We start from the raw sequence: 11,131 nt of genomic DNA, 5'->3' as shown, positions 1-11,131 counted from the left end.
TGTGTTAGCCAGGATAGTCTCGATCTCCTGACCTCGTGATCCGCCCGTCTCGGCCTCCCAAAGTGCTGGGATTACAGGCTTGAGCCACCGCGCCTGGCCTATTTCATTACATATTACAATGTAATAATAATAGAAATAAAATGCACAATAAATGTAATGTGCTTGAATCACCTCAAAACCACGCCCAGCCTGATTCCAGTCAGTGGAAAAATTGTCTTCCACTAAACCTGGTCCCTGGTGTCAAAAGTGTTGGGGACCTGCTGCTCTATCTGTCACTTTGACTTGTAAAGTTCTTTCCTGAACTATCTTATGACCCTTTGGGCTGTTCTTCCACTCTATCATGACCAGGACAATGAACAATGAATTCCCTAAAATAATTCCATATCCCTCCCCTAGTCAGATATTTCCAAACATCTCAACATGTCCCTCCACCCTCTTTTATTCGAATGTGATCCAGTGAAAGTTCTGCAGGGGGGTTGACTGTGTCTTTTTCTAGACATCCAGACTTTAAGGATACACCCCAGATCCAGCAGAAGCGGACAGCCATCCTGAGACCCAAAGCTTGTATCCTGCCCTAGGACTGCAACACTCAGAACTCACCAGGAAATGTACTGAATTCTGCAGTTTTCCTGTCAACAACACAAATATGTTGTGTTCTAATTTGTTGTGAGAACACTGAAATTATACCACAATCACTGCAACCTTCTCATTTGTAGCAAACCAAGAACCTCAAAAAATGAACCTGCCCAGGCTCCTCTCACCTCCGAGAGGCTTCACTAAATGAGTGAAACTGCCCTCCTTTCCCTTCTCTGAGGGGATGTCTCATTAGGGAAGTAATGGCAGGGGTGTGGGGAGGGAAACTGCCATGCTGGCAGCCCCCCTGAGCCCAGGGCTCTCAGGCCATGTCAGTGACAGTCTGATGGGGTGACATTGTGGAAACCCCAGTTGACCCAAGAGAAGTGACAGAATGGCTCTGATTTGGAAGCTGTCATGTTCCAGAGACCAGAATTGGATCTTCCTGCAGATGCTCAGACATAGGGATTGTTACACCGATTTTGCAGATCTGGAAACTGAAGCTCAGAGAAGTAAGCTCTTTGCCCAGGTGATGAGGGGTGAGTGGCGGCTCTGGGGTGTAAGCCCACTCCTGGCAGGCTCCCGGGCCTCACTCATGTTGCTATTGCAGGTTGGCACCAGGCTCAGGATGCAGAGGACCCCTGGGTTTCCTTGCATTTGGCTCAGCCCAGGAAGCCTGAGGCTGATGGTCGAGCTCTGTCCAGGAATGTGGGTGGGTCCTGGACCTGGTCGATGATGAGCAGAAACAGGCTGCCAGGATGGCTGCTAAAAAGCAGGATCGAAGGTATTGCTTTATCCTTTGTCAAGATGGGTTTGATCCGAGTGATGAATGACTAAGCCACAAAAAGCTGAGCGAGAGGCCACGCGGCTGGGCTAAAGAAGCCTGAGGCCGGCAACCCCTGCATCTGAGTGCTGGTGCTGAGGCTGATCTGCAGTGGTGATCGTTGGATTCCTGAGGGCCCCTCCACCAGGGGACCTGGGATATCCAGGAGGACCCTTATACTCATGGGCAGGAGAGACAGACTTGGTCCAACTTGCACAGAAAGAGGCTTCTTTGAATGTAGAGTGATGAACGACTGAGCCACAAAGAGCTGAGCCAGAGGCCATGCGACTGAGCTGAGGAAAGCTGCAGGGCCACTCATCTGGCTGGAGGTGCATCCAGAATTGGTTCCTTCTGGTGGGTTCGTGGTATTGCTGACTTCAGTGAAGCCACAGACCTTCACAGTGAGCGTTACAGCTCTTAAAGGTGGCACGTCCAGAGTTGTTCGTTCCTCCCGGTGGGTTCATGGTCTCGCTGACTTCAGGAGTGAACCTGCAGACCTTCCCAGTGAGTGTTACAGCTCATAAAGGTAGTGCCAACCCAAAGAGCGAACAGCAGCAAGATTTACTGCAAAGAGTGAAAGAACAAACCTTCCACAGCATGGAACAGGACCAGATGGGGTTGCCGCTGCTGGCATGGGGTGGCCAGCTTTTATTCCCTTATCTGGCCCTGCCCACATCTTGCTGATTGGTCCATTTTACAGAGTGCTGATTGGTGCGTTTACAAACCTTTAGCTAGACACAGAGCACTGATTGGTGCGTTTACAATCCTTTAGGAGACAGAAAAGTTCTCCAAGTCCCCACCCCACCCAGATGCCTAGCCAACTTCACCTCTCAGAGGGAGGGCAGCAGGGCTAGGCTCAGAAAGGACAGCCCTCAGGCAGCTCTGGGGGTTGGGGTAGCTGGAACCAAGGGGTTCCATGAGGGTGCCGCTGTTGGGCAAAGCCAGTGCTGGGTTCCTCAAGGATGAACACAAGCTTCCTACCTTGGATCAGATGCCTGCCCCTTGGCTGTAGAAACTTGAACCACCTTGACTGTCAGCTCTGCCAAGAGAGTATCTTATGGAGGAGGAATGGGCCCCCTTCCAGGGCCAAAATAGCTCAGTGGGCAAAGGACAGGCAAAGGCAGCCTCCATCTGCTGCAGGGGGAAGCTCATGCAGATGCCCTGATCCCACTTCCTGCCAGGTGAATGCTGGCTGGTTTCTTTCAGAAGTAGAGGTGGGATTTTGACCCTCTCTCTCAGACATGTCTTAAAGGTAGGCGACAATGTGCAGATCATTTGTGGTCGGCTGAGAATCTGACATGAGAGACCCAGAAGCTTTTCCATGACCAGCAGCCTGGGGATTCAGGAGGGCAGGCAATGCAAGCTGCCAGCCCAAAGCTGACACCAGAGTCCAGGACACTTTTAAGCCAACATTCAACACAAAAGAAAACAAACGAACTGTGTACATAAGGATATTTACTGTAGCATTAGCTACAGGGACAAAAAGTTGGAAATAAACTCCTTTATTTGTTAAGCAAATTGTGGTGCAACAATTTGAGCATGGTTATGCAGCTATTAATATATCGAACAGGCTGTAGCAACGTGAAGAACACTTATGTTCTGTTGAGTGCAAAAGCAGAATACAAATAAATCTCTGTTCACCATTATGTGGAACAAGTCCATATGTATGAACAAGGACTGGAAAGTATAAAAGGAAACTTAAAAAGTCCCAGGACCCTCAAACTCCTGCCCAGGGTTAAGCCTAGAGGATGAGCCATGCAACCCCCTCTTCCAGATGAATGGCTGTTACTAGTATTATGCATTTGCCAGATCCCATCAGAAAGGTACAAGGTCTCAGGAGAGCTGGGTGCAATGGCTCACCCCTGTAATTCCAGTGCTCTGGGAGGCTGAAACCGGAGGATCACTTGAGGTCAGGCGTTTAAGACCAGCCTGAACAGCATAGCGAGACCCCATCTCTACAAAAAATAATAAAATAATTTGCTGGGCATTGTGGCGTCCCAGCTACTCTGGAGGCTGAGGAAGGAAGATTGCTTAAGCCCAGGAAGTTGAGGCTACAGTGAGCTGTGTTTGTACCACTGCACTCCGGCCTGGATGACAGGGTGAGACCCTGTCTCAAAAGAAAACAAAATACAAACAACAACAACCAAAATCTTCTAAAAAAGTTTGGTGGGGGTTGAGAGTTCCGGATTGGCTCAGATAGATGACAAAAGAAATCTCTTGCCGGGTACGGTGGCTCACGCCTGTAATCCCAGCAATTTGGGAGGCCGAGGCAGGTGGTTCATCTGAGGTCGGGAGTTCGAGACCAGCCTGGCTAACATGGTGAAACCCCGTTTCTACTAAAAACAAAAAATTAGCCGGGTGTGGTGGTGGGCACCTGTAATCCCAGCTACTCAGGAGACTACAGGCAGGAGAATCGCTTGAACCCAGGAGGCGGAGGTTGCAGTGAGCGGAGACGCGTTACTGCACTCCAGTGTGGGCAACAAGAGCGAAACTCCATCTCAAACAAACAAACAAACAAGAGATTCCACCTGTAGAAGGCGAGGGCCTGGCCGGGCACGGTGGCTCAAGCCTGTAATCCCAGCACTTTGGGAGGCCGAGACGGGCGGATCAGAGGTCAGGAGATCGAGACCATCCCTGGCTAACACGGTGAAACCCGCGTCTCTACTAAAAATAATTACAAAAAACACTACGGGCGAATGTGGGCGGGCGCCTGTAGTCCCAGCTACTCGGGAGGGCTGAGGCAGGAGAATGGCGGGAGCGCCGGGAGGAGGCCGGAGCTTGCAGTGAGCTTGAGATCCGGCCACTGCACTCCAGCCCGGGCGACAGAGCGATGAACTCCGTCTCAAAAAAAAAAAAAAAAAAAAAAAAAAAAAAAAAAAGAAGGTGAGGGCCTGTGGGGATGTCAAGAGATCACGTGTCAGCGGGCCGGAACATGAGTGACAGATGCCTTAAGGGCCGCTCAGTGCTCATCCCTTTTCTCCACCACGCCTGACATCACAGTAGAGGCCTGTAGAAGGCTGGAGGGAGGGTAAAAATGTCAGTTTGCCTGTATGGGGCATCCACCCGTTCCATCCACGCGCACCGTCGTTCATTCAGCAAACAGTTTTAATGGAGCACCGTTCTAGGTATTTGAATACATAGCCAAACAATTGAAGATCTCCCCACCGCCCCCCCACGCACTTTCCAGCCTCGGGAGGTTCTGGCAAATGCGCGGGCTGGGAGGTCAGCTGTGCCGTATTATCTGCTTTCTTCCTGCCACCCTGGGGTCCTGAGGACAGAAGCTATGCACTGAAAGGCAGTGGAGAAGAGCAAGGGAGCCCTGGCCCCTGAGGACTTTTCCCAGGGCCTGAGCGCCCAGCCTGGAAGCATTCGCTTCTTGGCACTTCTTTGGTTTTTAAACCCCAGTGTGAAAAGAATTTGCTGTTATTTGCATCTGATGCAGCCCTAACTGATGGAAGTGAGAGACCAAAGGGGAGGGAGCACTGGAAATACTCCAAGGCTTGGGCTCTGGGGTTTTGGCCGTCCTTGAAATTTCCCCATGTACTCATTTTAAAACCCCTCCAAATTAGGCCTATCCTAGAGAAGGGCGCTCCTCCTGACGCCAAGGGGCCCCACAAACTCTGAAAATCTAGACTTGGGATTTATTCAGCTAAGAGTGAGAGGGCAGTTGGGGAGGGCCCCTAAAGCCAATCCATGGCCCCGCAAGCTAAAGGGGGCACGCAGTGATCAGCCCATGTGGGTGCAGTATGCGAAGCCCAGCTCAAGCGGGAGGAGAAACTTAATGGGTTTCTGAACCTAAGGCACAGTGCTCAAAAGACATCATCAGTGTCGGCTCCCTTGTCCCTGTCTCAACCTTGCTCTCCCCGGTTGCCTCACTTGGGTTGCCTGCAGGTTGGCTCTCCCTGTATGGTACAAGATGATCCCCAGCAGCTTCCCAGCGCATTCAGGAAGGAAACATTCTGTCCTCTCAGAATCCCAGGCGGGGCACAGCAGGACACGAAATGCTTTCTCTTCTTTTTTTTATTTTTTGAAGACGAGTCTCGCTCTGTCCAGTTGAGTCACGCGGATCTCTGGCAGTCACCTGTAGATTTCCTCACTACTGAGTAGCTGGGACTTACAGGCGCCGCCACTCGCCCCGGCAAATTTTTTGTATTTTTTTAGTAGAGACGGAGTTTCACGTGTTAGCCAGGATGGTCTTCGATCTGTCCTGACCTCGTTGATCCACCGCCTCCCGCCTCCCAAGTGCTGGGATTACAGGTGTGAAGGCCACCAACGCCCGGTCGGGCTTTTCCTCTTTTTTTTTTTTTTTTTTTTTGAGGCGGAGTCCTGCTCTGTCACCCAGGCTGGAGTTGCAAGTGGCCGGATCTCAGCTCACTGCAAGCTCCGCCTCCCCAGGTTCCCCGCCATTTCTCCTTGCCTCAAGCCTCCAAGTAGCCTGGGACTACAGCGCGCCGCGCCACCTCGCCGCGGCTAGTTTTTTTTGTAATTTTTTAGTTAGAGACGGGGTTCACTGTGTTCGGCCAGGATGGTCCTCGATCTCTTGGACAATTGTTGATCCGCCGTCTCGGCCCTCCCAAAAGTGGCTGGGATTTACAGGCTGAAGCCACCGCCGCACCTGGCCGCTTTCTCTTTTTTAAAGGACTTTCCATTCTGTATTCTGAGCCTCTGAGCCTCAGTTATCTCACGTCGTGAGTCCCACTAAGCCAGCCACTGGGAGCAGCTGAATAAAATGCTCCAATGGACCAGACCATGTGTTTCTTCCTAGAGGCCAAGGGGAAGGACCCCTTGACCCAGCCCCATGGACTGAGAATGGAGAGCGTGGTATAATAAAAAATAAATATTGGTCTTGGTCCCTGCTTCTTGGCATATAACTCCCAAAACCCTTGGAATCTCTGATAATGGTGATAATCTCTGATCATGATTTTAGATAGCCTCAGGATGAGGGCTGGTTGCCAGAGGAACCAGCCATGTATTTAGAGGTTTGAGACTTTCAGCCCCATCGCCTGATCTCCAGGGAGGGGTGCAGAGCGGGAGACTGAATCAGTCATCCCTGGCCGAGGCTCAGGTAATGAAGCCTCCAAGCTTCTGGGTTGGTGAACACACAGATGCTGGGAGGGGATGCACCCAGAGAGGGTATAGGGGCTCCAGGCCCCTTTCCTCATCCCTCGCCCTGTGCATCTCCTCCGTTTGGCAGTTCCTGAGTTGTATCCTTTATTATGGCAGGAGTAAGGAAAGTGCCCTCCTGAGTCCTGTGAGTCATTCTAGGAAATTACAGAACCTGAAGTGGGGCAGGTTGTGGGAAGCCCTAACTTCGTAGCCAAGTCGGACCAAAGTGTGGGTAGCTCAGCACCGGAAGACAGGCCAGTACTACGGGACTAAACCCTACGGAGTGTCAAGCCAACTCCGGGTAGTTAGTGTCGGAATCGGATGGAATCGTAGGACACCCAGTTGATGCCAGAATTGGTTGGTGTCTGGAGGGTTTCCCAAGGAAAACTGGGATGTGCTTACAGGTATAAGGGACATAGATCTGGGTAGTGACAGTAACAGGCACACTTGTTCCCCTGTGGCAGAGGTGGCTTGCCCTGCCCCTGGGCTGAGTCAGGAGTCTCTCCAGCATCACCTGGGGCACGCCAGGAGCATCCCAGGCTGGGAAGAGAGACACCCATTGGGGGCCATTGGGATGCCTTGGGCTGCAATTAACAGAAACCCTCACTGACATGGGCTTCCTTGAGAAGGGGATCCAGGGGAAGGAAGGGTTTTGGGCGGGCTGCGTGGCCCTTTCACAGGCTTCATCCCCAGGGCCATCTTCTCTCACAGCTGCAAGATAAATGCCAGCCGCAACTGGAGCACGGCACTTTCTCATTCTTACTGGATGGGGAGAGCGAAATCATTCCCTCAAAGGCAGAAAAAAAATTCTCATCTTCAGCCATTTTTTTTCTTTTCTTTGGCAGAGACGAGGACTCTCTGTGTTGCCCAGGCTACATTTTTTTTTTTTTTTTTTTTTGAGATGGAGTCTCGCTCTGTTGCTCAGGCTGGAGTGCGGTAGCGTGATCTCAGCTCAATGCAACCTCTGCCTCCCAGGTTCACGCCTTCTCCTGCCTCAGCCTCCCGAGTAGATGGGACTACAGGCGCCCGCCACCACGCCCGGCTAATTTTTTGTATTTTTAGTAGAGACGGGGTTTCACCGTGTTAGCCAGGATGGTCTCCATCTCCTGACCTCGTGATCTGCCCTCCCAAAGTGCTGGGATTACAGGCGTGAGCCACCGCGCCTGGCCTAGGCTGCTCTTAAATCCTGGGCTCAAGTGATACTCCTGCCTCATCCTCCCAAAGTGCTGGGATTACAGGCAAGAGCCACCACACATGGCCTTCAGCCAATTTTGATACCTGCCCAACCACTCTGGATGAATAGAGTCAACAAGGAGATGCCAGGGCTGACTGCTTTAAGCCCGAGCCCCTGACTGGAACAGGAGATAAGATGACATCATAGACTGGCTGATGTGCTTACACTAACTTCACGAAGGGAGGGGACTGTGTGAAGGTGGTGGGTTCTGGGTGGGTGCTCTCTGTGCAGAGCTGCATTGCCTGGTACCGTGCTGACCCATGGGGAAGAAGATGACCTCTATTTTCTCCTCCTTTGCCTTTTCTTTTTTTTTCTTTACCTTTAAAATTTTTTTTTTTTTTTTTTTTTTTTTTTTTGAGGCAGAGTCTCACTCTGTCGCCGGGGCTGGAGTGCAGTGGCCAGATCTCAGCTCACTGCAAGCTCCGCCTCCCGGGTTTACGCCATTCTCCTGCCTCAGCCTCCAGAGTAGCTGGGACTACAGGCGCCCGCCACTTCACCCGGCTAGTTTTTGTATTTTTAGTAGAGACGGGGTTTCACCGTGTTAGCCAGGATGGTCTCGATCTCCTGACCTCGTGATCCGCCCATCTCGGCCTCCCAAAGTGCTGGGATTACAGGCTTGAGCCACCGCGCCCGGCCAAATGTTTTTATTAAATGTTTATTTTTTGTATTCCTTAAAAACAAAACAAAAATCACAAGTTTAACACTAATCTTTTGAAATACTGTACACCAAACAAAGCCACCTCACTCATGCAGCAATTTGCTCTACGTTCTCTTTACTTCTGTTTGCGAGATAATCCTCAGTAATTTCTGCAGATTCCTCTTCAACAGATTATATGCAAGAGGTAAATGCTGGCCAGCAACTTTATGAAAATAATGGGAGCCACAGCAAAAGAGCTCCATTCCCAACTCAAGCCCCGAGCCGTAATCACATTCATCATTAGCAAACTGCACAAAAGTCATCATTTCCTGAATGGGAACAAAAGCTTTCAGTCTCTCCTCCTCCCTTGCAGCCTCAACTATTGTCTTGCAAATTCTCTTGATGTCAGCATGTGTTTCAGGGAGCTCTGTGTACCCAACATGATTTTTATCCACTGGAACAGCCAAGCCTGCACCACGAATGACCTTTGTCACAACTTTCTTATCTCTCTGTTTCATCTTCGTGGTTCTCTGTTCCAGTGAGTACCCCCACTTCTCTGGCTGCTTCTGTGAGTTTTCATCTATGTTTTCAAGAGATTAGTTTTCTTTTCTTTCTTTTTCTTTCTTTTTTTTTTCTGAGGCAAAGTTTTGCTGTTGTTACCCAGGCTGGAGTGCAATGGTGTGCTCTTGGCTCACCGCAACCTCCGCCTCCTGGGTTCAAGCGATTCTCCTGCCTCAGCCTCCTGAGTAGCTGGGATTACAGGCATGCACCACCATGCCCGACTAATTTTGTATTTTTAGTAGACACGGGGTTTCTCCATGTTGGTCAGGCTGGTCTCGAACTCCCTACCTCAGGTGATCTGCTTGCCTCGGCCTCCCAAAGTGCTGGGATTATAGGCGTGAGACACCGTGCCCGGCCCAGTGTTCTTTTTATCCGTTACTTCTTTAAGTTTTTTCATCAAAAATAATTCGATTGCAGCAAATACATTATCTCCATTTGGAACAATTGTACACTTCTTGTTTGCTTCATTTATACCAACATATGCAGGAAGTTCATCAGTAGAATCCCTGAAATACCCCATGTGGTACTGAGTTTTATTATCTCCAATAGTAATGGTCTGGAACTCAGGAGGATCATAGTAAAACCTCCAATGAAGGTTAACATTCGGGCCTGTTGAATTTTCCTGCGTTTTTTGTTTTCCAGCAAGGATATCAGAAGGACCAACTAACTGAAGCCCGAGGCTTTGCAGAAAGTGACTGGCAGGCTTTTCAGGATCCAGTTCTTCACAGAACTTCCAGAAGCCATCAACATCTTCAGGTGAAGAGAGCTTATAATCATTTTCCACTTCTTTTTGAAGATCACATCATCTTCACAGAATTTACTTTTCTTCACATTGACTGTTTTTTCATAGGCCCCTCCCAGCCGGACCTGCGCCTCCTGCCACCGCCGACCATTCTGCAGCTGCAGCACCTTTTTTTGTTTTTGTTTTTGTTTTTTTTGAGATGGAGTCTCGCTCTGTCGCCCGGGCTGGAGTGCAGTGGCCGGATCTCAGCTCACTGCAAGCTCCGCCTCCCGGGTTTACGCCATTCTCCTGCCTCAGCCTCCTGAGTAGCTGGGACTACAGGCGCCCGACACCTGGCCCGGCTAGTTTTTTGTATTTTTTAGTAGAGACGGGGTTTCACCGTGTTAGCCAGGATGGTCTCGATCTCCTGACCTCGTGATTCACCCGTCTCGGCCTCCCAAAGTGCTGGGATTACAGGCTTGAGCCACCGCGCCCGGCCTTTGTTTTTGTTTTTGACGGGGTCTGGCTCTGCTGCCCAAGCTGGAGTGCAGTGGCAGAAACATAACTCACTGCAGCCTCAAACTCTCAGGCTCAAGCCATCCTCCTGACCCAGTGACCCACCCTTCTGAGTAGCTAAGGCCACAGCCACGCACCACCGTGCCTGGTTAATTTTTTGTTGTTGCTGAGACAGGGTCTTGCTATGCTGCCCAGGCTGGCCTGGAACTCCTGGCCTCAAGTGATCCTCCCACCTCAGCCTCCCAAAGCGCTCAGGTTACAAGTGTGAGCCGCTGTGCCTGGCCTTCTCTTCCTTTTCTCTCCCATTTCACCCTCTTCCTCCCCTACCACTCTGTTCTTTCATCACCTGTTTACTTTTGCCCTCCCCCGTTTTCTGACTCCACCCCATACAAGTTTCACTAGCTAATTTTAAATAGAGATAAACCTTAGCATTGGCTATACAGGTTGGACAGATGGCTATACCTTTAAACCTCAAGTTTTTAATCCTTAAGATGGGAGAATTGGCCAGGTGCGGTGGCTCACGCCTGTCATCCCAGCACTTTGGGAGGCTGAGGTGGGCGGATCACCCAATGTCAGGAGTTTGAGACCAGCCTGGCCAACATGGCGAAACCCTGTCTCTACTAAAAATGCAAAAAAATAATTACCCAGGCGTGGTGGCATTCAACTGTAATTCCAGCTACTCGGGAGGCTGAGGCAGGAGAAGCCTTTGAACCCGAGAGGCAGAGCTTGCAATGAGCCAAGATCGCACCACTGCACTCCACCCTGAGCAACAGAGCGAGACTCCATCTCAAAAAAAAAAAAAAAAAAAAAAAATTAAAATAAATGAATAAAATGGGAGAATTAATACTAGTCTTGCACGGTAATTAGGGAGGTTAAATATTATATTTTGGATTCTGAAACTGGCCAAGATGAAGTAAGAGACCACTACAATTCATCCATGCCGCCGACTGGGGACAAAAT

The 11,131-nt window shown here is 50.3% G+C and overlaps 1 pseudogene; it reads right to left on the bottom strand.

Moving 5' to 3' along the window:
* Nucleotides 1-8,481: 8,481 nt before the first annotated feature.
* LOC108523358 (UPF0609 protein C4orf27 pseudogene) lies at nucleotides 8,482-9,827 on the bottom strand (annotated as a pseudogene).
* Between the last annotated feature and the right edge of the window lie 1,304 nt (nucleotides 9,828-11,131).

Source organism: Rhinopithecus bieti, unplaced genomic scaffold, assembly GCF_001698545.2.
Source record: "Rhinopithecus bieti isolate Rb0 unplaced genomic scaffold, ASM169854v2 scaffold_73501, whole genome shotgun sequence".
In the NCBI taxonomy this organism is placed as follows: Eukaryota; Metazoa; Chordata; class Mammalia; order Primates; family Cercopithecidae; genus Rhinopithecus; species Rhinopithecus bieti.
The sequence above is the reverse complement of the archived record's forward strand: the minus strand, read 5'-3'. Positions and strand labels throughout refer to the sequence as shown.